The sequence below is a fragment of the Canis lupus genome, chromosome 5, assembly GCF_048164855.1.
Source record: "Canis lupus baileyi chromosome 5, mCanLup2.hap1, whole genome shotgun sequence".
Taxonomy (NCBI): Eukaryota; Metazoa; Chordata; class Mammalia; order Carnivora; family Canidae; genus Canis; species Canis lupus.
In genome coordinates, this window is record NC_132842.1 from 23,506,146 (window position 1) to 23,534,117 (window position 27,972).

The 27,972-nt window shown below is 39.0% G+C and overlaps 1 long non-coding RNA gene across 2 annotated transcripts in view; it reads right to left on the reverse strand.

The window, feature by feature from the left end:
- Positions 1-27,972, reverse strand: part of LOC140633355 (uncharacterized) — a 49,238-nt gene that overhangs the window by 17,637 nt on the left and 3,629 nt on the right. For both annotated transcript variants that reach the window (XR_012030969.1, XR_012030970.1), the window contains exons 2-3: positions 24,816-24,936; positions 8,240-8,564 (exon numbers count right to left, since the gene is read on the reverse strand). This is a non-coding gene — a long non-coding RNA (uncharacterized lncRNA). The remainder of the gene's footprint in view (positions 1-8,239; positions 8,565-24,815; positions 24,937-27,972) is intronic.

Genomic DNA, 27,972 nt, shown 5'->3' on the forward strand with positions numbered 1-27,972 from the left:
TTAAATGTGATTAAGTAAGTTTTGATTAACATATACACATGTGTAAACATCACTTCCATCACTCCAACTCTCTCCTCATGCACGGCTTTTTAAATAGCCTCTCCTCTCTTTATTTTTTTAAAACAATAGACTAGAGCACCAGGCTGGCTCAGTCCATAGAACACACAAGGCTTGATCGGGGTCATGAATTCAAGCCTCATGTTGGCTGTAGTTTACTCAAAAAAATATGTGTGTATGTGATCCCTGGGTGGCTCAGCGATTTAGCACCTGTCTTCAGCCCAGGGCGTGATCCTGGAATCCCGAGATTAAGTCCCGCATCGGGCTCCCTGCATGGAGCCTGCTTCTCCCTCTGCCTGTGTCTTTGCACCTCTCTCTCTCTCTCTCTCTCTGTGTGTGTCTTTCATGAATAAATAAAATCTTAAAAAAAATACGTGTGTGTGTACAAAATAATAGGTTTTCTTTTTAGAGTAGTTTTAGATCTATAGAAAAATGAGCAGAAAGTACAGAGTTCCCAGATAACCCTCTACCCTATTTCCCCCATTATTAACATCTTGCATTAGTATAGTGCATTTGTCAGAACTGATGAGCCAATATTGATATGATTGTCTATAGTCAAATTTACAGTAGGGTTTACACTTTGTGTTGTACATTCTATGGGTTTTGACAAATGTATAATGACATGTATACACCATTACAGTATCATAGTTTCACTGTCCTAAGAATCCCTGTGCTCTACCTAAGTCATTCTTCCCTTCCACCTTCTGATCCCCAGAAACAACGGATGCTATTTTCTCCATAGTTTTGTCTTTCTAAGAACGTCACATAGTTAGAATCCTGCACTATGTGGCTTTTTCAGATTGGCTTCTTTCACTTTGCAATATACAGTTAAGTGTCCTTCATGTCTTTTCGTGGCTTAATAGCTCATTACTCTTTCATCATTGAATAACATTCCACTGTCTGGATGTACCACAGTCTATTTATCCATTCACTTACTGAAAGACATCCTGTTTGCTTCCAAGTTTTGGTAATTATGAATAAAGCTATTATAAACATTAGTGTGCAGATTTTCATGTGAATGTTAAATTTTCAGATCATTTGAGTAAATACCAAGGAACATGATTCCTGGATCATATGGTAAGAGCATGTTTAGGTTTTATAAAAAATAAATAATAATAATAATAAACCAAACAAAAACAAAAAGCAAAAAAACTGCTAAATGGTCTTCCAAACTCACTGTATTATTTTGTATTCCCACCAACAATGAACAAGTTCCTATTGCCCCACATACTCAATAGCATTTGGTGTTATTAGTGTTTTGGACTTTGACAATTCCTACAGATGTTTAGCAATGTATAGTGAGTGGTATCTTCTTGTTGTCTTAGTTTTCCATTCCTTTTTGATATATAATGTTGAATACCTCTTTATATAATTATTTGTATATCTTCTTTGGTGATGTGCCTGTTCAGCTCTTTTGTCCATTAAAAAACATTGAGGGGATCCCTGGGTGGCTCAGCAGTTTAGCTCCTGCCTTTGGCCCAGGGTGTGATCCTGGAGTCCCTGGATCGAGTCCCACATCGGGCTCCCTGCATGGTGCCTGCTTCTCCCTCTGCCTGTGTCTCTGCCTCTCTCTCTCTCTGTCTCTCATGAATAAATAAAATCTTAAAAAAAAAAAAAAAAAAACATTGAGTTGGGGACGCCTGGCTTGCTCAGTGGTTGAGAGTCTGCCTTCGGCTCAGGGCATGATCCTGGGGTCCTGGGATTGAGTCCTGCATTGGGCTCTCCATGGGGAGCCTGCTTCTCCCTCTGCCTGTGTTTCTGCCTCTCTCTCTGTGTTGCTCATGAATAAATATCTTTTTAAAAATTGAGTTGCTTTCCCATTGAGTTTTAAGAGTTCTTTATATATTTGGATACCAGTCCTTCCTTTATCAGACATATTTTGCAAAGATTTTCCTCTCAATTTTTGGTTTACTTCATTCTCTCAACAGTGTCCACTGCAGAGCAGAAGACATTTTAATTTTAATGAAGTCTAACTTCATTTTTCTTTCACAGATCATGATTTTGGTGCTTTATATAAAAAGTCATCACCAAAACCAAAGTCAGTTAGATTTTCTATTTTATCTTCTAGGAGTTCTGTATATTTAGGTTTATAATTCATTCTGAGTTACTTTTTTGTGGAAAGTGTATAGATTCATTTTTTGCATGTGGGTATCCAATTGTTCAAGTACCATTTAGTGAAAAGACTATTGTTTCTCTATTAAGTTACCTTTTGCTCCTTTGTCTAATATGACTTGACTACCTTTGTGTGGATCTATTTCTGGGCTCTCTATTCCTGGATTAAGATTGCATTAAATCTATAGATCAAGTTGGAAAGAACTGACATCTTGACATAATGAGTATTCCTACCCATATGCATAGACATCTCTCAATTAACTTGAATCTTTGATCTCTATTTCAATTTTGGTGCTAATGCATATGGTATTGTTTTTAATTTCAAATTCCATTTGATTGTTGCTGGTACACAAAAGACAATTGACTTTTATATGTTAACCTTATATGCTGCAAACTTGCTATAACCACTTACTTTCAGGTGTTTTTTGTTGTTGTTGTTGTTGTTGTTGTTATTGATTCATTGGGATTTTCTACATAGACAGTCATGTCATCTGCAACAAAGACTGCATTATATCTTCTTTCTCAACCTGTTCATCTTTACCCCCTTTTCTTGTCTTATTCCATCATATATGACTTCAAGTATGATGTTGAATAGGAGTGGCAAGAGAGGGGACACCTGGGCGGCTCTGCGGTTTAGCACCTGCCTTTGGCTCAGGGCATGATCCCAGAGTCCCAGGATCAAGTCCCACATCGGGCTCCCTGTGGGAAGCCTGCTTTTTTCTCTGCCTGTGTCTCTGCCTCTCTCTTTCTCTCTGTGTCTCTCATGAGTAAATAAGACCTCAAAAAAAAAAAAAAAAAAAAAAAAAAAAAAGGAGGAGCAGCCCCAGGGGTGCAGAGGTTTAGCGCCACCTGCAGCCTAGGGCGGGATCCTGGAGACCTTGGATCGAGTCCCACGTCGGGCTCCCTTCATGGAGCCTGCTTCTCCCTCTGCCTGTGTGTCTCTGCCTCTCTCTCTCTCTCTCTCTCTCTCTCTCTCTGTCCCTATGAATAAATAAATAATCTTTAAAAAAAGGAGTGGCAAGAAAGTACATTCTTGTCATGTTCCTAATCAAGTGGGAAAGTACCTAGTTTCTCATCATTAAGTATGATGTTAAGTAGGGTTTTTTTTTTTAAGATTTTTTTTTTTTATGGGAGAAAAGGCGAGAAAGCCAGCATGAGGGGCAGAGGGAGAGGGAGAAGCAGACTCCTCACTGAGCAGGGAGCCTGATGCAGGACTCGATTCCAGGACCCTGGGATCGTGACCTGAGCCGAAGGCAGACACTTAACCGACTGAGCTACTCAGGTGCCCCGCTAAATAGGTTTTTTTAGTATTCTTTATCAAGTTAAGGAAGTTTCCTTACATTCCTAGTTTTTGAGAGTTTTTACCTTGAATAAGTGTCAACTTTTCTGCATCTATCAATATGCAAATGATTCTTCTTTAGCCTGTTGATGTGATGGATTACATTAATTGATTCCAAATGTTGAACTAGTCTTGTGTAACTGGAATAAATCCCACTTGGTTGTGGTGTATAATTTTTTTATGCATTGTTTGATTTGATTTGCTAATATTTTGTTGAGGAAGAATTGATTTTTGAGCAGCACTAAAACATATATTATTTTATAATAATCCACATGTGTTTGTGCAGAAAAATTTTGTTTACATTCTTTGTATTGCAGAATGATTAGATACTCCTGTTAATTGGGGCTATATATATTCAATAATATAAAGTAGTAGGATTGGGTTAAAAATGATATCTAGATATCTTTTGTATTTGTCCCCTTTCTCCATCTGTGGCATCTCTCTTCAATTGTGATACCTCCAACCCCACCCCTTCACTCTATTGCTCCAAATCACACTACCTTTTAGGAAAGCTCAGAAGGATTTCCAGTTTTTCATGGTAGATTAAGCTAAAGATTAAATTAAAGAAGAACTTTCACCTGCTCACTCCTGAAACCAAACAAAAATGATAGTAAAGAATTTAAAAATGCAAAACCACAAAAAAGAAGGAAAAGGAAGGAAACAACAGTATTATCAATGAAATTTTGGAAAATGGAAAACAGATGTCCACCATCTGGAAATTTTCTTAGCAAGACAGGAGAAAGCTAAAAAACAAAAAAACAAAACAAAACAAAACCAAAAAACCCCAACCAGACTTGTTGGCAATAGCATGCCAACAAGAAGCAATCCAATTCACCTAAAGGAACCCTGAGAAGGCCTGGACATTAGAAGCACCAAATAAGAGAATGTCGGTGTGAGAACTGGATTCTATAGACATTATAGAAATGTCTATAAAAAAAAAATCTCTCCCATACTCCATAAACTCCTTTACCAGCCCACAGAAAGAGTGAGAGAGGTTTACTACACTTTTTGGAGTTTAACCCTACTCTCATTTCAGGGACATTTCTTCACTGCCTTCCTCTATAATGTTTAATGTCCATGGCCAGAGTGTAGGGTTAAACTTAAATTTTTCCATGAAAAGTCTGCATAGTGAATGATATCATCCAAGGTCCCTTTCCCACTGTCATCTCCTAACCTTATGCCACCAATCACCACCCCTCACCTACTCCATCCTCCTGGAGAAAATGTGCAGAGACATTTGCATTTTATTGGAAAACCAATAAAACAACTATGTGTCTGCCAATTACCTTACAGTGAAGCCCACAAGACAACAAGCCTTATTCTTACACATTAAACTTCTAATTATTGTTTTTTTAATATCTTATTTCAATAGGTAAAAGGACAGCCCATGATCACTAAGCAATTGAGGAACACCTCTAATATTGCTCTTTTTCAAGAATGCTTTGAATATTTTAGATCCTTTGCAATACTACCTAAAAACAATTGGCTACTTAATTTCTACAAAAAAAGCCTGATGGGACTGAAATTGATATGGGGAGAAGTGACATACTGGCAATATTGGGTCTTCCAATTCATCACAGTATCCCTCTCCATTTCTTGAGACATTTTTTATTTTTTTCTCAAAGGTATTTTGTAGTTTCCAGGATAGGAGTCTTATGTATCTTTTGCTACATTCTTCCTAAATGTTGTAAATTCTCACATTACCGTAATTGGAATTTAAAATTTTCATTTCCAGGGTGCGTGGGTGGCTCAGTCAGTTAAGCATCTGACTCTTGATTTCAACTCAGGTCATGATCTCAGGGTCATGGGATCAAGTCCTACATCAGCTCCTTGCTCAGCTTGGAATCTGTTTAAGATTCTCGCCCCTCCCCTACTGTCTGTGTGTGTACTGTCTCAAAAGAGATATTTTTTCATTTCCAACTCTTTGCTGCTAGTATATAAAATTAAAATTTTTGTATAGTAAATTTGTATATTGCAACCTTGCTAAATTCTCATCTTTTTTTTGTAGATGCCTTTTTTTGTAGATGCCTATGTCAACAATCTACAATTTAGATTGATACATTGCATAACCCACACTCCATCAAGATGTAGAACATCTAAAATATCCCTAGTGTCCCTTCCCAGTCAATTCCACCACCACTAGAAGCATTAACTGTTGTGTTTCTTCCATCATAAAGTAACTCTGCCTCCTCTAAAACTTCATATAAATGGAATCAAACAATATGTACTCTAGCTTTGTTCACTCAGCATAATGTCTATGAAATTTACCCATACTCTTACATCTATAAATAGAACATCTTGATTACTGAATAATAATATATTGTATGATTATATCAAAATTTTAAAATCCATTTTCCTACTGATGGGTATTTTGTTCCGGACCTTGGTTATTAGGAAAAGAGCTCCCATAAGTATTCCTGCCCAAGTATCTGTGTGGGCATACATTTTCATTGCTCTTGGGTAAATACCTAGGAGTGGGATTGCTGGCTCAAAAGAAGGGATAACTTTATAAGAAACTACCAAATCTATTCCAAAGTGATTTTGTAATTTTACATTACACCAGAAATTTACAAGAGTTCTGGTTGCTTTGAACTGTCAAGACTTCCATCATCTTTTTTAATTTAACCATTCTGACAGTATCTTGTGGGTTTTGTTCCTAAGTGGATATTCCTTTTTTTAAGATTTTTATTTATTTATTCATGAGAGAGAGACAGACAGACAGACAGATAGACAGAGGCACAGGCACAGGCAGAGGGAGGAGCAGGCTCCATGCAGGGAGCCTGACATGGGACTCGATCCCAGGACCCCAGGATCACGCCTTCGGCTGAAGGCAAGCGCTAAACAGCTGAGCCACTCAGGGATCTCCGTGGATATTCATTTTTGAAACAATCTCAAACTCCTAGAAAAGCTGCAGGTACAGTGTGATACTTTTCCTTCCAAACCATTTGAGAGAAATTGCTAATATCATGGCCCTTACTTTCAAATACTTGGGTGTATATTTCCTAAAGAAGGATATTCTCCTGCATAATCGCAACACCATCATCAAAGTGAGGAAGTTAACATTAATACATTACTACTACTTAATTCTTCTACCCATTTAAGTTTCATCAATTGTTCCGTAACAATCTTAATAGCGAAGGGAGCCAGCCCAGGATAATATGCTGCATTTACTTGTCACGTTTCTTTTGTTTCCTTCTATCTAGAATAGTTCCTTGGTCTTTTTATGATTTTCATGACCTTGACAATTCTGAAGATTACAGAACAGTTATTTTGTATAATGTCCTTCAATTTGGGTTCGTCTGCTGTTTCCTCACGATTAGACTCAGCTTATGAATCTTCGACAGGCGTTATCGTAGTTCTCATTGCGTACTAGCAGGTGGTTCTGATTTCAATTTGTCCCATTACTAGGGATGTTGCCTTGGCTCATTTGATTAAGATAGTGTCTGCCAAGCCTCTCCCACTATCAAGTTACTTTTTCCCTTTGTAATCAGTAAGTGCTTGATGAGGGGGTAATTTAAGACTATGTAGATATCTGTTCCTTCACCTAACTTTCAATTTATTCACATCTTTATTCAGAGCAAATGTGGACTCATGGATTCCTGTTTTATTCAACAGCTTACACTTTGTTACTATTATTTGTTTTGAAGTCATATCCTTCCAGATTTCACCAGTGGGAAGCCCAGTCAAGTTGGATTCTATGGATTTGGACAGATCCCCGTCATTCCTCAGGGACTTCCTTACTTTTGGGCACAAAATGTTCCAGGTTCATTTTTGTACATTTCCTCCCCCAGTCCTCAAATCAGTCGTTACTCAACAAAAAGCCTTGGTTCTTTTACACTGAGAAGTGTTCTCAGAAATCAAGATTGGGCCTCTACAGATGCTCATAGTTGATGCTTTCAAAACTTGCCTGTGGTCACAGCTAGAAAGGATATGGTTGTGTGTATCTATGGGTATCTATGCATATCCACATCCACATGCATATTCGTGGACATAAACACAGGTATATATTTGTATACCTACAATAATATATCCATATTTATGTACTTATATAAGTAAATTCCAATACCACTTGTTCATTCTAGTTTCTACATCTGTAATCCCCTTCTCTAACAATAAGAAACTTAGCTCCCATTATCATTAATATACATTAATAATACAGTCTATTTGTGTCTGTCCATTTCATTCTTTTTTCCTCTCTTCCTTTCTTCTTTTTTGGGTTATTTGAATCCTTTTAGCATTCCATTTTGATTTTGATTTCTCCATTGGCTTTTTAGCTGTATATCTTGCATTATTTTTAGTAGTCACTTCAAGGATTTCAATATACATCTTTAAATTACCATGATCTTAGTTTATGTGCTGCTGAAGTGAGCACAAATTACCACAAGCTACTTAAGAGTTTACGGTACTACTTCACATAAAAGCTAGCAACCTCTAATATCATAGTGTTATTTACCACTCTCCCAAGTTGGTGAGATTTTTGTCATATCTGTCATAACTACTTATAACCCCCACAATGCTATATTATAAGCTGCATCATGCAATCAAATGCTTTTTCAAGAAATTAAGAAAATATGTACATGGGGTGCCTTGCTGGCTCAGTTGGTGGAGCATGCAACTCTTGATCTCGGGTTATGAGTTCAAGTCCCACTTGGGGTATAGAGATCACTTAAAAAGAAAATCTTAAAAAAAAAGAAAAGGTGTATGTTTTCTCATGTGAACCCAAATATTTACCATTTCCTGTGTTCTTTATTCCTTCCACTGAATCCAAGTTATCACCTGGTGTCATTCCTCTTCCACTTGAAGAATTCCCTTTAGCATTTCTTATAGCACAACACACAAATTCTTAGCTTTTATCCATATGAAAACATCTTTATTTTTCTTCATTTTTGAAAGATAATTTTGCAGCATATAGAATGCTGGGTTGACAGCTTTCATTATTTCAGTACTTAAAAATGTTATTCAATCATCGTCATGGGTTGGGTTTCCTAGGAGGTAGACTCTGAGGTGGAATTTAGCCAGCAGAATGTTTACTAAGGAGTCTCCTTGGTATCAAAACCTGTGGAAAGGAGAAGGAAGCAAGAGTAGTCAGAAGGAAAAATTGAGCTGTGATGCATGTCCTACAGCAACCTCAGCCGATGCCCGGGGGAGATTTGGAGCAAGAATGGCCCTTTAGATTTGTCTTGCATTGGGCCAAGATGGTCAGGTCCTGCACTGATCAACCACTGGCTATAGGTATCCCATGAAGAGGCTTGATCTTAAGTAAGTCAGTGCTCTACAGCTGAAACAATCCCCCTGAAAGAGGCTGAAAATGGAAGGTTGTTGGTAGCACTCCTCCCAACTGGGGGAATGGGTTTTTCCACTGATGTGAGCTGGGTGTGTAGCACAGACTTCTGGTCTCCCCCATTTCTCATGAGAAGTCTGCCTTCTTTACATTACTGTTTCTCTCTAAGTAACATACAGGCTTTATTTTCTCCCAGCTCCTTTATCTTTAGATTCCAACAGTCTGTCACATGCCTGGTGTGGTTTTCTTCGTATTTATTCTCCTTGTTCCTCACTGACCTTGGATCCGTTAGTGTTTTTATTAAATTGCTAAGTTTTCTGCTATTATTTCTGCAAATATTTTTTCTTCCCTATTCTTTCTCTTGGTTCCTTCTAGTTTTCCAATCACATGTATTAAACTGCTTGTATTTCAGAAACTATAGCTCTCTGAAAAGTTATTTATATTTCTTCTATCTTTTTTCCCTTTTCCAAATTTGGACAATTTCCATTTATCTGCTTTCAAATTCATTGATTCTAGTGCAATCTCTAGTCTGCCATTAAGCATACCTAGTAAAATTTTCATTTTAGTTGCTATACTTTTCACCCAGAATTTTGAGTCTGCTATAGACTGAATGTTTGTGTCTCTCCCGCCACCATTCACATGTTAAAATCCTAACCCCAATGTGATGGTATTAGGAGGTGGAGCCTCTGAAGGTAATGAAGACTCCACTTCATGAATAGTATTAGTGCCCTTGTAAAAAGAAGCCCCACAGAGCTCCCTTATTCCTTCTGCCATGTAAGAACACAGTGAGAAGATAGCCATCTATGAACCATGAATGTCACCAGAGACCAAATCTATTGGTGCCTTGATCTTGGGCTGCCCAGCTTCCAGAACTGTGAGAAATAAATGTTTGTTATTTAAGCCACTCAGGGTGTTTTTGTTAGAGCAGCCCAAACAGACTAAAACAGAATCTTTTCATTCTATTTGGATGCTATTTCTCCATCTGTTCATTCATTAAGACTATATTTTCCTATAATCCCTTGAGCATATTTATAATAGCTGCTTTATTTATTTATTTATTTATTTATTTATTTATTTATTTATTTAAGATTTTAGAGGCAGAAAGAGAACAGGCTCCATGCAGGAAGCCCGATGTGGGACTCGATCCTGGGACTCCAGGATCACACCCTGGGCCAAAGGCAGGTGCTCAATCACTGAGCCACCCAGGTGTGCCTATAATAGCTGCTTTAAAGTCTCTGTCTAATAAGTACCACCTAAGGTTTGGTTTGGTTTTTCTCTCTTGTATATAGGTCATATTTTCCTGTTTTTTTACACATTTGGTGTTTTCATTGTATACTAGACATTAGGAATTATACATTGTAAAAATTCTGTATTCTATTATATTGCTCAGAAGAGTGTGATTTTTGTTCTAGCAGGGAATTAAATTGGCCGGACTCAAACTCCTAAGTCTGTCTCCTCTGTTTTGGGTGATAGCTGAAATCTCCACTCAATTCCTTCAGTTTCTAGTGGACATTTTTTCTCTATACTCTCTGTGGTCTCTCCTATTGATGTACATTTGAGCAGCTGGACAAGAATTTGAGGACAGTTTATATGCAGATTTGTGGTTCACCACCTCTATGACCCCCTCCCGCCTAGGATGCTCCCTCCTCTAGGTCCTTCCAGGCCTAAATTCTATACTCTGACACCAGTGTTCAGCAAATGCTTCATTCTAAGACTCCTAAATGAATTGGTGAACAACTTTGAGCAAAAACTACAAACTCGAAAATCACATTGGCATAGTTACAATCTTTTAAAAAGTAGACTCCTCTCCAATATCTACCTTTTAGTCTCTGTCAAATGTCTTCAAATAGTTGGTTTTTAATATTCCCATCCAGACTATATCATTGTTATCTGTGGAAAGATTAGCTTGACTGAGCTACGCTACCATTACTTGAAGTCAAATTTCCCCATACCGGAATCCCACCTAAATCCTGATCTATGTCAGTGTTGTAATTCATTTCCTTTGCATCACTGCTATGTTTAGGAAAGGTCATAGATCAGTCTGGAAACCAGAAGCTACTCTTCGCAGTCTAGCTATAAAGGGTTTTAATATAGGGAATTGGTGGCTTATCCCCCCAAAAAAGCCTTAAGGGAGCAATGACTAGAGAAACCACCACTGACCTTCTCAACTTGAACCACTCAAGCAGGTGATTTTGAAAATTCACCTTGAAGTTTCTAAAAATATCACATCTGCTCACAATTCTGGATGCAACTGACTGGAGAATAATAATCTCTCCATCACTTTGGCTCAAGGATGCCTCTCATCAATACACTCTAGCCTGGGACCACACAACAAAGGGGAATCTGGAGAATGTAGCACCTGGCTTCTCTTCAAAGCAAAGGAGACCTTAGAAGGGAGGGGGGTGGTGGTGATGCCAAGTTGATGACAGATAATCCAAACAGAGCATATATCCCAAATTAGCCAAAGGCACAGGAGGGAAAAGGAGGTACAGATCTTCCAGAAAAAAATTATTTGCTGATAAACAAAACAAAACAAAGATCCACAAGAAGAATGGCCCCTCTTCTTACAAGGGATTTTTTTCATGTGATTCTTAGAACAAACAGTGATCTCATGATCATGACAAGGTACCAGCTGAGATGGAAGCAAATATGGTGTCTGAAGCCTGTCTAGTCTGGACTTCCTATTGCTAGAGTAAGTGTCATTATTTAAGATATTTTCAATTGGCTTATTTTGTTACTTGCAGTAGATATGGCACCTTATTTAGATTATAGAGGTAAATCCCAGAACAAACCATTTGAAGTGGTGAAAGTAGTAGCCTTAAAAGAGTAAGACTGGGGGTAATGAGATGTGGTACAGTGTGCATTGGCTTTTATTCTATGTCTTGTGCTATTGTACATTGTAAAGAAGATATATGAAATACTTGGATAAAATGTGAGATCCTTTTCTAAACATAGCAATGATGCAAAGGAAATGAATTATAACACTGACATAGATCAGGATTTAGGTGGGATTCCGGTATGGAGCACAAAAGTAATATGGGGAAATTTGACTTCAAGTAACCGTAGCGTAGCTCTGTCAGGCTAATCTTTCCACAGATAACAATGATATACTCTGGATGGGAATATTAAAAACCAACTATCTGAAGAGATTTGACAGAGACTAAAGGGTAGATATTGGAGAGGAGTCTACTTCTAAAACTCTGATCTTAGCACAAAAGGAAACAGCAGCTAAACACAACAATTTTTGCCTGCTCTTACTTCAGGCAATCATCAGTTCTAGCTGCCTACTGAACAGCTTCCTGAGTGAACCCCATCCTCATCTCCCTCAATCTACTCTTTGTCAGCAAAATTATCATTCCAAAGGACAAATATGATCACATCCCTCTCCTCCTTAAAATTCCTAATTGGCTTCATATTGTCTCCATAGGATAAAATCCAAATTTCGTAATATGGGATCCAAGACTCTTCATGATCTGGCCCCTAATACTTTCTCATGTGTATATATATGTGTGTGTATATATGCACACATATATATACATATATATTTTTTTAAGATTTTATTTATTTATTTATGATAGAGAGAGAGAGAGGCAGAGACACAGGCAGAGGAGAAGCAGGCTCCATGCAGGAGCCTGACGTGGGACTCCATCCTAGGTCTCCAAGATCAGGCCCTGGGCTGCAGGCGGCGCTAAACTGCTGCGCCACCGGGACTGCCCTCTCATGTATATATTATAGGTATTTTTTAAATCTTGCTTTTCTCCACACTCAGACGTCCATCCATTCTCTTGAGAATTTCGTTGGTTTGGAACATCTTTCTTAAATAATCCACTTTCAGCTACCTGTTCTGTGAAGATTTCTTACTCCTCCAGTTCTATAGTCTCTCCTTCCAGAAGAGTTCTTATCTTAGGGATACCTATAGCCTCCATCAACATAAATCTTATTACAGCTCAAAAACTACTTACTAGAAAGTCTGAAATCCAGAAAATCTGTTAAAACTGAAATATCTTTTGGTAACCCATTTGGTAAATGAATTGAACTACTTATATTTATAATCTCAGTTTATTCCACTTTGTATTAATATTCATTAATTTTGCCGCAGAAGTATTAATGGGTTTCATTGCATAGTGAAGCCTCAGACCTCACTGGTAATGGTACATAACACACAGTATATGCACCGCTGGTATATGTACTATTCCCAAAATGGCTACTGCAGCATGTCTCATCCCACAAATTCTAGAACTTCTATCACTTATTGCTTGACTTCCCCAGCTAGGTCATGAAAGGTGACATGGCTTCTATCTCTTTTCCTTTCTCTTTTAAAATGCTTGCCTTTAGAACTCAGCCACCATGTTGTGAGGAAGCTCAGCTATATAGTAAGGCCACCTGTAGCTGTTCTACCCCACAACCCCAGCCAAGGTCTCAACCACCACCCACCAACAACCACCAACCAGCATCAACTACCAGACATGAGAATGAGTGATACCTTCAGATGATGCCTCTCCTGAGCACTCAAGTGCCCCCAGCTGTTTGGCTGAGTGAACCAAAGACAAGCTGATGCCAAGCCTTGCCCCAAATGCAGATTCATGAGAAAGACAAATGTTTTTGTTGTTTTAAGGCACACAATTTTAGGTAATGTTCTGTAGCCAAAGTGATGGAATCTCATTCTATTACCTTGTAAAAATGTGAAATAGTCTTAATTTTAATACACATCAAAGGTTTCAGATAAGATCTGCATACTAAAATTATGTTTGTATATCTATTTTTCTATAGAATTAGAAGTTCTTTGAAGACAAGAACTAAGTTTTCCTTTTTTTTTTTTTTTTTTTTTTTTAATCTTGGTATTCTCAGAGCTACTGTTTAAGATTGGGTAGGTCCTTGGGATGCCTGGGTGGCCCAGCAGTTGAACATCTGCCTTTGGCTCAGGGCATGGTCCTGGAGTCCTAGGATTGAGTCCCACATCGGGCTCCCTTCATGGAGGCTGCTTCTCCCTCTGCCTGTGTCTCTGCCTCTCTCTCTCTCTCTCTCTCTCTGTCTCTCATGAATGAATAAATAAAATCTTAGAAAAAAAAGATTGGGTAGGTCCTCAAGGCATGTCTATTGAATTCATGTTGAATGTATAGATGAGTGAATAAACGCAGGGTTCCAAACAAATGGTTCTTTTGAAATAGTTTTTCAGTAGACTATATACTTTCATTCAATCCAATCCATTGCTCAAAAATAACTTAGAACATCTTATTTTTATAATTACTTTTACTTTATGAACTATATAAAAAGTTTCATCAATTTTTGCGTTGTTTTTATCCAGAAGTGTCATCTTTTTTCTTAAGTTCTTTTTTTAAAGATTTATTTTAGGGCAGCCCTGGTGGCCCAGTGGTTTAGCACTACCTTCAGCCCGGAGCATGATCCTGGAGACCCGGGATCAAGTCCCATGTCAGGCTCCCTGCATGGAGCCTGCTTCTCCCTCTTCCTGTGTCTCTGCCCCTCTCTCACTCTCTCTCTCTCTCTCTCTCTCTCTCTGCCTCCCATGAATAAATAAAATCTTAAAAAAATAATAAAAAATAAAGATTTAGTTTATGGAGTGAGAGAGAGAGAGGGTGCGTGCATGAACACAGAAGGGGCCAGGCAGAAGGAAAGAGAGAATCTCAAGCAGACTCCCCACTGAACAAGGAGCCCGACACAAGTCTTGATCCCACGACCTGAGATCATGACTTGAGCCAAAACCAAGAGTCAGATGCTTAACCCACTGAGTCACCCAGGCACCCCCAGAAATGTTATCTATTATGATCATGTACCTTACCCATCCAAGTGTGTTCCAAAGTATTCTTGGCTATTTCCAAAAGTCAAATGCATCCTTAAGGATGAAGATTTTCCATTACTGAAGAGAATCAAAGTAATCTGACACAGACTCTGCAGGTTATGCAAAACAGGGAGAGCCCAATGTTTTTGAACAACGTAGTGTTCAAATACAATGCAATGTGTGGAAATGATGCATGGATGCAAAGATTGCAGCATCCATGCTGACAACTATGGAAGAAAAGAAACTACTTTGGAGTTAAGTTCTACCTTGCATGACAAAAATATAAGTTTATTTTTCTCATGGTCATATGTGACACATATGTCATGTCACACATGTATTTAAGCACATGAGGAAAGGGGATGAAGGTAGAGAGAAAATCCATAATGTCATAAAGACATGAATAGACAACATTGATCTATTTTTTAATGTTCCTATTGGGAATAAAGGTTTTAGCTCCTCCCAAGGAATGTTATAATGATGTAATAACAAGGTACTAGTTTTACAGTTCTGTTGCCCAACAACTATTTCCTCAGAATTTAATGGATCCTTACTGCCTTGCTTTTTCTTCCCTCTCCATGTCATGTAAATGACATAAACTGGGTTATATGTAGGTGTATTTCAGGCTAATTCACATTCAGAGGAAATCTCTGTGAAAGTAAGAGTCTTTAGATAAAAAGAATATTAACCACAGTTTCTCAAAAAATGCCAAGAGGGGAAGAGTCTTTCCACCCGAAGCACAACTTCCAATCCTTTCTCCTCTCTGATGTTTCATGGAGTCCGGCAGAAATACTTCCTCCAGACCTCCTTCTTACCCTTCATATTCCTCCAAAATCCCCCTTCCTCCCTCTCTCTCTCATGCCCACTTCCACGCACATACCACCCTGCTCCTTTACTGCCTACCACTCTCATCTTCTCAATGTGTTCTTTCCTCATCGAGCTGTTCCTGAGATCAATCGAACTGGCCTTGGTTGTATTAATTCCCTTCCTTATGCATTAACCTGGTCCCCTGCAATCCTGGAACCAGGGACACAGTGCGATGAAAAGAAGTTCTCTTTTTCAAGGTGAGAAGGAGAGGCTGTGAATCCTGAAATATGATTTTTTTCCCTTGTCATACCAACATCTTCTAAGTAGTATTCCATTTCACTAAACAGCAATAAAATGATGAGTAACCTTGACCAGATATACTGCCAGGACACTGTAAAGTACAACATGACCTGCCTATAGACTCTAAAATGAACAGTTCAAGGACCACATATTCACTGGTATATATTGCTGCAGGCCTGCTGGGGTCTGGACAAATTGATATTGATTTAAATGGATTCGTAAACAGTGTCATGAGGAGCTACTTCATCCCTGGGGCTACCATATTCCTGGGGTCCCTCTCCTTTTACCTGACACCTCAGTACCACTTTTTTAAGGAGTTTAAAGCCCTGGAAATTGCCAAAGACCTGATAATGAAAGCCAAGTATCCACTCCTATGTCCCCATCCCCCCTTCCCTCTCTTTGGACTCTGAACCCCAGAAGTTCTAGGGATTGGAGGGTGTAGAAGCTGCAATGCAGAAATTCACATTTATGATAAGGCTGTGACATAAAATACAAGTATACTGAATTAAGTCTGAATTTCACATAGAGAACAAATAACTTCTTAGTAAGAGTATCTCCTAAATATTGCATGAGGTATACTTATACTTAAAAAAAAAAAAGCATTCATTCTTTATGTGAATGAAGTTCAAATTTAACTAGATATTCCTATTAGAATTTTCCCCAGAAATCTGGTAACCCTAATTTAGGACAATCAGTGAGAATATCAACCGAGAATGAATGTTAGGCTTAAAAATGGGAATTCTTAGGTATGTACTGTCACTTGAGTTGCCCACTAAAAATGTACCCAAAACATCAGAATATAAGAAAGAAAGAAAGAAAGAAAGAAAGAGAGAGAGAGAAAGAAAGAAGCAGTCTCTGAAAACAGCAGGATCAGACTGAGATAGTCTGTAGTAATAAGACGCTTAAGTAGCTGGAAATGTTTTATTGGTGTACTAGAGATAGAGACTAAGTCAGCTTGTCCTTAAAGCATATATGATGTGGTAGTCATGTGATAATTTACTTGTCAGCACGACCTGTCCAGATGAGCTCAAAGTCTCTTCTCAGTTTCTGGAAACGGAGATGGGAATTGCAAAGCAAACTGTTGGTAGGAACATATAAAAATCTGGAGGAAATCTGCATCGCCCAACAGAGAAGACAACTAGATCAAAGGCACTACAGTAAAATGTAACCATGCTGACCTAGAAAACTTTGGGTGTGAAGGGGATGCACTGGCCAAAGTGCTCAACAGCTCATGATGTTTTTGTCTTAAAAAAATGCTAATACAGTGAAGATTCTCAAACATAATCTAATCTGGTTTATTCTCACTTGCTTATCTCTGATCCTGCTCATCCTCATAAGAAAAGAAAAAGGAGGGGGTGCCTGGGTGGCTCAGTCAGTTAAGCATCTGCCTTCAGCTCAGGTCATGATTCCGGGGTCCTGGGATGGAGCCCCGTGTAGGGCTCCCTGCTTAGCGGGGAGTCTGCTTCTCCCACTTCCTCTGCCTGCCGCTCCCCCTGCTTGTGCTCTCTCTTTCTCTGTTAAATAAATAAATAAAATCTTTAGGGAAAGAAAAAAGCAGTCTGAGCCTAATTCTTCAGAGATTGAAACTATTGCCTCGTAGCTTCACAGTGGTTAATCATTACTTTCAAAGCAAATACGGAATCTTATTTACATCTTATTTAAAACGTAATGATAAACTACTTCAATGAAATTAGCAAACATTACTAGAAATGTACATGTTTACATGGATTATTAATTACTAATAATCAATTTATGAAACCAGGAGATGTACTAGGTCACTTAAGTTTTATAGCAAACATCCAGTTTACTTGTTCTGCTTTGCTTTTTTAAAAACATTTCTCCCAAAAGAAATAGGTCTCCTTCAAGCATTCTTAAGCAAAAAGATTCAGTGTCCCAGGATGCTCTAGAGGCAATGAGAAGCCCCTGGTTGGTCTTCAGAGTGGACTGGAGCTGTGCTGGTTCTGGGGGCTGAAGCGGCTGGGAGCGGGGGGCAGGGTGGTGGTGGTCGTGAGTGTAGACCGGCTTCCCAAGCCTGCAACTCCTCCCTGTGGCCTGGGCAACAGGGGACTTGCAGGGGCTCGGGGTCAATGAGGAGATCCAGACAGGAAAGCAGACCTTCCCTGAGAACGCAGCAGGAAAACAAGGAGAGGCACTCAGGATATGAGTGAAAACAAGATGACCATTAAGTGAAGGCATGGATGGTAACAGGTAAGAGATGTCCTGCTCTGTCTCCTCTAATGAGGTCCAAAACTTACGCGATTTTGCTGAAATACAACTTAGGAGTTGTGATGGTTAACTTTATGTGTCAACCTGATGGGGACATGGGCACTCAAATCCATTGTTATTTCTGCATGTGCCTTTGAAGGTGTTTCCAAATGAGGTTAGCAGTTGACTCGGGGGGGCCGGTAACATAGGTTGCCTTCCCCAAGGCGGTGGGCATTACCAAACTGTTGGCAGTCTGACAAAAACGAAAAGGCAGAGGAAAGAGGAATTCACTCCTTTTGCTTCCTCCCTGCCTGCTTGGGCTGGGACATCCATCCTCTCCTGCCCTTGGACTGACCATTACAGCGTCAGCTCCTCTGCTTCTCTGGCCTTCAGACTCAGACTGAACTACATCACTGCCTCCCAGATCTCCGCAGTCAGATCCTGGGACTCCTTAGCCCCTGTAATCAAATAAGCCAATTCCTCAAAGGAATCTCTGTATCTGTACCTCTATCTATATCTTTATTTCCTACTTATTCTGTTTCTCTGGAGAACCCTGATTAATAGAAAAGTAAAAATGAGGCCATAAAACATCGTGGAGGGAAATAAACTTATACTCACCCAACCTAGCTACCTCTTCCTGCACATTCCCTCTCCCCAGACCCTACCTAATCACTCACCTACCTGAATTCCATTTCCCATTGTGCATTCAGTGTTTTAGAAGTGATAGCCTAGGGGAGCCAGGGTGACTCAGTCCATGCGGTGTCTGCCTTTGGCTCAGGTCACGATCCTAGGATCTTGGGATCCCACCCCACATCAGACTCCCTGCTCAGCAGGAAGCCTGCCTCTTCCTCTCTCTCTGCTCCTCCCTGCTACCCGTGCTGTCTCTGGCTATTTAGCAGCTTGCCAAACTGTACACTCACCGAAGGCAGGAGCAGCCTCCCAGACACTCTTATTTCCTACATGGCCCAAAACCTAGAAGCAAGTGCTTTGCACATAAGTAGGAGTTTCAAGGAGTTGACAAATACAATCTCCAAACTGCCAACATCTAAAAACACTAACTAGTGTTATTAATCTCAAAAAACAAAACAAAACAAAACCAGATCACAAAGAGAGCATCTTGCCTTTACAGTTCTCTCTAGGACGCCTTGAGAACGAGACTGAGCACAAGGTCAGGAGACTGGAGGGCAGACTGCAGTCTCCCGAGCTACAGGCTTGGCACCCTTTACCAGCACTAAGTTAGCCATAAGAAAATGAATGACAGTCCTGTCAGCATGCTATACACTTTGGGGAAAGGAACGGATGAAATCATATTGGCAGGATATGTCTCCTTTTTCCCTACAATTGTTCATTTGATCTTTATCCCAAAGCTTCTTTGACATGATTAACCAAAGACTGGAAGCTGAAGATATGAGACACACAAAAGCCTATTAGATTATCTAGTCCATTTTTTAGGCCACATGTACAATTACGTGTTCCCTATAGAAATATTTTCTAGAACTTTGTCTGCCCCTTTCCCAGTAGACCTCTCTGAATGTTTTAAAGTCTTTTCTGGGGAGCGTGTTCCAGTTAGGCACATCGTAGACACCTGACAGTTTTTCTGAAGCTTCTATTTCAATTTGTCTTATTTAAATTTTGCCCCATTACTCCTACTTAGACCCTTTTCCTGTCACCATATTGTAGATAGTTTTCATATTCCTTTTTAGGCATAATTTAACCATGCTTCACACATTAACTTGAGTAGACAGTATATGGTATAAATTACACAAAACAGCGATGTGTGAAGACATTCTGTGGTGAATAAATTAAAGCATTAATTTCAGACATATCAAACTAACACTTTTTAAATTTGTGGTTCCTATAATTTTCAGACCTGTTTCTAAAGTCTCTGCAGTGGGGGAATTAAATGGAAGAGATTAGTCTAAAACTTCTACTTTCATTTCATAGGTTGGAGATCAGCCATTTCCATGAATATTTAAAAGAGAAAGAATCTTTTTTTTTTAAAGAATTTAACACAGAGGTCCTACTCGGATTTAAGGAGATGTTGCCATTCAGACATACAGGTGAATAAGATTAGGCTTAGCAATTCACCAGACATCACCACCAACAATCTGGCAGCCAAGAGAGAATTAAGGGAGATTTTATTGCCCACAAAGTATATGTGAAATTTGGTACAATGAATCTGAATTGACTGAAGAAGCGCACATGTTTATAGTATGAAGAGAAGATTAAAAATAAAAAAAAAAGAACCTAACTCATATTTAACCAAAATTCCTCTGTGCGAAAAGGAACACTTTTCCAGCACAGGCTCTCTGGGGATCCTGGGGTTTCTGGTTTCCACGACCGATGCAGCATTGCGGAATGGACAGGGATCTAGCACCAAAACACATATGCTCACAATTCCTTTTAAGTAGTGAGTCTTGAGATGAGTCAAGTTTATTACCCTTGTTCCCAGTTTCAATTTTCACCATAGTACGTACCACGTTTACGTTTTAATTTTGCTGATTGCCTGTCTCTTCCAGCCCTGACCTAGAATCTAAGCTCCGTGAGGACAGAAATTTTGTGTTTTGTCTTGTTTACTTCTGTATGCCTGGTGCCTAGAATATGGCCTGACCCACAGCAGGCAGTCAAGTGTTGGTTAAAGGAAATCACTTATTTGGCACCGATTTCTCCATTTACAGAGACAGAAAAATAGCATGCATATGTCTTTGCTAAAAAGAACTAGATCCAAAAAGAAAAAAAAATTGTTCTACTACAAGAAGTTTTTTAAATTCTTGAAGGTAGGCTTCAAAATAGTATTATTCCTTATAGTATAAACTAGGAAGTATCTTAAATCTGACCATCTAATTAAAGGTGCTAAAGATGAGGCTCCCTGAGGGCAGAGGCAGTGTCGTATTTTTCTCTCCGTATCAGTTCAGGACACAGACCTGGAATGAGGCATAAATGACATCCAGCTGGAATGGCTGACCTAGGCTGTGCTGGCCACTGCTCTAAACACTTATGCACATTAATTCATTGACTTTTTATAATCGTTCTACTTGGGGGCACGATTTTTATCCCCAGCTTCCAGACGAAGATCATAAAGCCTCAGAGAATAAGTAACTGCCAGTTATCAATGTTTCGTTTCTCAGCTCCAAACTCACCCTCCTTTGCCTGGGTTTGTGAGCTGGGACTGGCCAAATATTGTATCAACAGAGGGCACCAGAGGGACACTGCAAGGCTGCAGCCCCAGGAAGACCCTCCCTTACAGGCCCTAGACCTCGATGTTTGTTCTTCAGTGTGAGAAACCAGAAGGCAGCTTGGAGGAGTCCCAGCTCCACCTTGGCCACACTGTGCTTCTGCAGCACAGCGCTGGCTCTACCTTCCGGAAAGTCTTTTCCCACCAGCAGGCTGCATGTTCCCGAGGTACCCACAGCTTCTATCAAGAAGACTGACTCCCCTTAATTCCTTTATTTATCCCGTCTGCTCAGCCAGGAGGTAGTGGTTGGCACCCACCTTTTACTCTGTAAGTAGGTAGCCTCCTTCTCCTAGTTAACAATTCTTTATAATTGTCCCTGGATATAGTATTTGAAGGGTACTCTATAATTTCAGACCCCAAACAGTCCAAGACTGTACCACTAAGAAGCAATCAAGCTGGACTTCAAACCCAAAATGTCTGATACCAGAGGGACACTCCAAACCATGATGCTACACTGTCTCCAATGTTTGGGATAGAATCCAGGATAACTCCCCCAACAGCCTGGAACCTCTGAGGCTGCAGAGATGAAAACTGCAATACGGGAGTGAAGTGCTGAATTGCATCTCCTCAGGTATGACATGGCTTAATACTATACAACCCTAAATCTTAATATTTCAAATCCCTTTTATATGCAGAATTTCACCACCAAACAACCCTGTAGAGTTGATAAGGCATATGTTATTATTCCCATAGATAAACTGAGGCCCACAGATACTGAAATTTTACACAAAGAGTTAGACTCGAGTCTTCCAACTCCCAACCAGAATTTTATTTACAATATCACTATCTTGCCTTGAGATTTAGTTACTCTGGAGTCAAGTGGACTGTGAGATTGTGAATAGTGGATCTCCAAAAGATCCATGTCCTAATCCTTGAAGCCTGACTATAACCCTTATAAAGGGAACTTCACAGATGTGATTAAATTACAGGGAGAGAGGGAGTTATCCTGGATAATCAGGGTGACCCCTAAATGCCATCATAAGAGTCCTCAGAAGACAGAGGCAGAGAGAGACTTCACACACAGAGGAAAAGATGTGAAGACAGAGGCAAAGATGGGAATGTGTGGCTACAAGCCAAGGAATACAAGTAGCCTCCAGAAGCTGGAAGAGAAAAAGATACAGAAAGAGAAAAGGAAGATTCTCATCTAGAGCCTCTGTAGGGAACACAGCCCTGCTGACACCTTGACAACAGCCCAGCATACTAATTTCCAACTTCTGGCCTCCAGAACTGTGAGAGACCACATTTCTATTAAGTCGTCAAGTTTGTGGTAATGTCTTACAACAGCCTCAGTAAATTGATACACTGACAAATTCAAGTTTCAAAGAAAAGTTTATACACATAGAAAATAATTTCTAAAAAAAAAAAAAAAGAAAGAAAGAAAATAATTTCTAAGCATGACATAAGTAGTTCCATAAAATTAATTTCTTTCAAATGAAAGATGCTAGGCACTGGGGTGGCTCAGTCAGTTAAGCATCTAACTCTTGATTTTGGCTCAGGTCAGGATCTCAAAGGCGTGGGACCAGGCCCTGTGATGGACTTGTCCTGAGCATAGAGGCTGCTTGAGATTCTCTCTGTCCCTCCCTTACCCTGCGTATATGTGCATGCTCGCTCTCTCTAAAAAGAAGTAAATTAAATGAAGGATGTTAAGAATATTGAGAATGAAAACACAAGTTACAGAAAATAAAACCTTCTGAGGCTGCTGGGTGGCTCAGCGATTGAGCATCTGCCTTTAGCTCAGGGCATGAGCCCACAGTCCTGGAATCAAGTCCCTCATCAGGCTCCATGCAGGGAGCCTGCTTCTCCCTCTGCCTACGTCTCTGCCTCTCTCTCTGTGTCTCTCGTGAATAAATAAAATCTTCTAAAAATAAACAAATAAAGAAGAGTTAATATCTATTCTTTTCAAACTATTCCAAAAAAAAGGAGGAGGAAGAAAGTCCAAATACATTCTACAAGGCCTGTATTACCCTGATACCAAAACCCAGACAAAGACATTACAAAAAAAGAAAAAGAAAAGAAAACTATAGATCAATATCCCTGATGAACATAGATGCGAAAATCCACAAAAAGTATTAGCAAGCCACATTCAACAGTACAATAAAAGGATCATTCACCATGTTTGAGTGGAATTTATCCTGGGGATGGTTCAATATCTGCAAGTCAATCAACGTGACATACCACATTAAGAAAATGAAGGATAAAAATCATATGATCATCATAATAGATGTGGAAAAAACATTTGACAAATTTCAACATCCATTTACGATAAAAACTCTCTAAAAGGTGGGTTTCAAGGGAACCTACCTCAACGTAATAAAGGCCATATGTGGAAAATCCACAGCTAAAATCATATGCAATGTTAACAGCTGAAAGCTTTTCCTTTAAGATCAAGAACAAGACAAGAATGTCCATTCCCTTCACTTTTATTCAACATAGTCCTGGGAGTCCTAACCACAGCAATCAGACAGGAAAAAGAAATAAAAAGGCATCTGAATTGATAAGGAAGAAGTTAAATTGTCACTGTTTGCAGATGACATGATAATATAAAACCCTGAGCAACCCACAAAAAACTATTAGAAATAGTTACGGAACTTACATAATTCATTAAGAATTCTGTAAAGTTGCAGGATACAAAACCAATATACAAAAATACGTTGTGTTTCTATTCACTAATAATACAGTAGCAGAAAGATAAATTAAGAAAATAATTCCATTTACAATTACATCAAAAGGAAAAAAATACCTAGGAATAAACTTAACCAAGGAGGGGGAAGACCTGTACTCTGAAAACTACAGAACACTGATGAAAGAAACTAAAGACAACACAAATAAATCCAAAGATATTCCATGCTCATGGATTGGAAGAATTAATATTGTTAAAAAGTCCATATTACCCAAAGCAATCTACAGATTCAGTGCAATCCCTATCAAAATACAAATAGCATTTTTCACAGATCTAGAACAGATAATACTAAAACTTGCAGAGAACCACAAAAGATTTCAAATAGCCTAAGCCAATTTTAAGAAGGGCAAAACTGGAAAGATTACAATCCCAGACTTCAAGATCTACTACAAAGCTACAATAATAGGAAGAGTATGGTACTAGCCTAAAAATAGACACATAGATCAACAGAACAGATTAAAAAAGCCCAAAAATAAACCCACCATTACATGGCCAATTAATCTATGACAAAGGAAGCAACAATATAGACTAAGTAAAAGACAGTTTCTTCAACAGATTGTGCTGGGAAAACTGGACAGCTACATACAAAAGAATGAAACTGGACCACTTCCACACACACACACACACACACACACACACACACTAAACTCTACATGGATTAAAGATCTAAATGTGAGACCTGAGACCATAAACCTAGAAAAAAACATAAGCAGTAATCTTTCTGGCATTGGCTTAGCAACATTTTTCTAGATATATCTCCTCAGGCAAGGAAAACAAAAATAAAATTAAACTATTGGTACTATACCAAAATAAAAAGCTTTTACACAGCAAAGGAAATCACCTACAAAGGGCAAAGGCAACCTCCTGAACAGAAGAAAATATCTGCAAGTGATATATCCAGTAAGGGGTTAATACTCAGAATACATAAGGAATTTTTAAACTCAGCACCAAAAAAAAAATAATAATAATAATAATCTAATTTAAAAATGGGCAAAGGAACTTAACATTTTTGCAAAGAAGACATCCAGATGGCCAACAGACACATGAATAGATGTTCATCATCATTCATCATCAGGGAAATACGAATCGAAACCACAATGAGATATCCGCGCACTTGTCAGGAAGGCTGAAATAAAAAAACAGAGAAACAACAAGTGTTGGTGAGGATGTATAAAAAAGGAACCCTTGTGAACTGTTGGTGTAAATGCAAATTAGCGCGGTATGGAAAACTGTACGGAGGTTGCTCAAAAAATTGAAAAGAGAATTAACATATGATTCAATAATTCCACTACCATGTACTCATCCAAAGAAAATGAAAATTCTAATTTGAAAAGACATGTGCACTCCAATGTTTATTGCCACATTACTTACAATAGCCAAGATATGGAAGCAACCCAAATGTCTATCCATAGATGAAACGATAAAGATGTTGTACAAACATACCGTGGAATATTACCCAGCTATAAAAAAGAGATACCTTGCCATGTACAACAGCATGCATGGATCTAGAGGATATAATGCTAAGTGAAATAAGTCGGTCAGATAAGTATTGCACAATTTCATTCATATGTGAACTTTAAAAAACCAAACAATCAGAAAAATAAAAGACAAAAGAACAGACTCTTAAAAACAGAGAACAAACTGGTGGTTGCCAGAGGAGAGGTGAGGGTGGTGGAATGGGTGAAACAAATGAAAAGGATGAGGGCACACTTATCTGGATGAGCTCTGAGTAATATATAGAACTGTTAAATCATTATACCATATGCCTAAAACTAATGTCACAGTACATTAATATACTTCAATTAAGAAAAAGAAAATGTACAAGAATATCCATCATCAATAGAATGTATGAAAAACTGTGGAAAAGAGTGAACTGCCACTATACCCAACATGAATGAATCTCACATATAGAACGCTGGCCAAAAGAAGTCTGACACAAAACAGCATACACTATGATTCCATTCATATAAAGTTCAAGAGCAGGCACATATTGAGGTAAGGTCATAGAAGTTAGAACTGTGGTTTCCCTTGGGGGTTATCTGGGTGGAGGGACCACAGGGGAGCCTGCTGGCGGGCCAGAAATGTTCTATATCTTAATCTAGGGGGAAGGAGTATACATGGATGATACCTAAGTAAAAGAAATAGACTGCAAGTATATACCTAAGATTTATAGTCTTTATCATATATGTTGGATCTTTTTTTTTTCTTTAAAGATTTTATTTATTTAGTCACGATAGACATAGAAAGAGAGAAAGGGAGAGATACAGGCAGAGGGAGAAGCGGGCTCCATGCCAGGACCCTGACGCGGGACTCGATCCCGGGACTCCAGGATCGCACCCTGGGCCAAAGGCAGGCGCCAAACCGCTGAGCCACCTAGGGATGTCCTATATGTTGGGTCTTAATAAAAAAGAACATTAAATATTTATTTTATTTTTTAAAGATTTTATTTATTAATTCATAAGAGACTCAGAGAGAGAGGCAGAGACATACCCAGAGGGAGAAGCAGGCTCCCTATAGGGAGCCAGAGGCAGGACTCCAACCCAGGACCCCAGGATCACGACCTGAGCCAAAGGCAGACGCTCAACCACTGAGCCACCCAGGTGCCCCTATTTATTTCAGGGGATCCCTGGGTGGCTCAGCGGTTTCGTGCCTGCCTTTGGCCCAGGGCATCATCCTGGAGTCCCAGGATCGAGTCCCGCGTCGGGCTCCCAGCATGGAGCCTGTTTCTCCCTCTGCCTGTGTCTCTGCCTCTCTCTCTCTCTCTCTCTCTATCATAAATAAATAAAAATAAATCTTTAAATAAATAGGTATTTATTTATTTTAAAGAAAGGACAGAAATGTAGCAAGGATAATGCATCACGTTTAAGATAGAAAAACAGTATACCATTCCCAAGTTTCACTAAAAAATAGTTTTAGGGTTTTCCTCATTTGCCAGATAGGAGTAATAGTATCTATCAACTTCATATAGCAATTAAGAGAATCAGATAATATATAAATATAAATATCTTTGTACTCTAATAAGAGAAGTCCTCTGTCGATAGAAGGTAATATTTGTAGAGCATTCCAAATATATCATTTTCACTTAAGTAATATCTTAGAAATTCTTCTTCCGTTCTTTTAAAATACAGTAACTAAAACCCATAAAGTAAACAAAGAGGAACTCTGAGTTAGGCCAGCAACAAATCGATAAATTGATAATTGGTCCTAAAGTAGAGCTGCCCATTCTTTCCAGGACCCCTCTGATGGGCAATTGTCATTAAATCAAAATGTTGTTTCTCCTAATGTTAAATCTTCCTGAAAGATTCCAGAATCTGCCTAGAACAGGATACTCAATTCCAGAGACTACCACCAAAGATTTATTAAATTTCAAGCCCAATAATACAATCCTGCTTACCCCCTTTTTTGAGTTATTAATAAAACAAACAAGATTGGGGATCCCTGGGTGGCTCAGCGGTTTGGCACCTGCCTGGAGCCTGCTTCTCCCTCTGCCTGTGTCGCTGCCTCTCTCTCTCTCTGTCTCTCTCATGAGTAAATAAATAAAATATTAAAAACAAACAAACAAGATTGCAACCAGCTCTAACAACTCATATAACAACATGGTTCAAATCGTACAGTTCCTCTAAATCAGACCGGTCCAATGTGGTAGCACCAGCCACACGTGGCTACTGAACACTTGAAATTTGGCTAATCTGAACTGATCTGCCCTCTAAGTGTAACACACACACAATTTTCAAAATTTCATACAAAAAAAGAATGCAAAATATCTCAATATTTTATATTGATTATATGTCAAAATGATAATATTTTTAATACACTGGGTTAAATAACTAAATATACCTAATATATACCTAAGTATGCCTAGATAAGGTATACTACAATGAATTTAATCTGTTTATTTTTAGGTTTTCTAAATGTGCTAATAGAAAACTTTAAATTTTGGGCAGCTGGGTGGCTCAGCAGTTTAGCACTGCCTCCAGCCCAGGGCCTGATCCTGGAGTCCCGGGATCGAGTCCCACGTCAGGCTCCCTGCATGGAGCCTGCTTCTCCCTCTGCCTGTGTCTCTGCCTCTCTCTCCCTCTGTCTCTCCCATGAATAAATAAAATCTTTAACTAACTAACTAAATAAATAAATTTTACATATGGCTTGCATTGTATTTCTACTA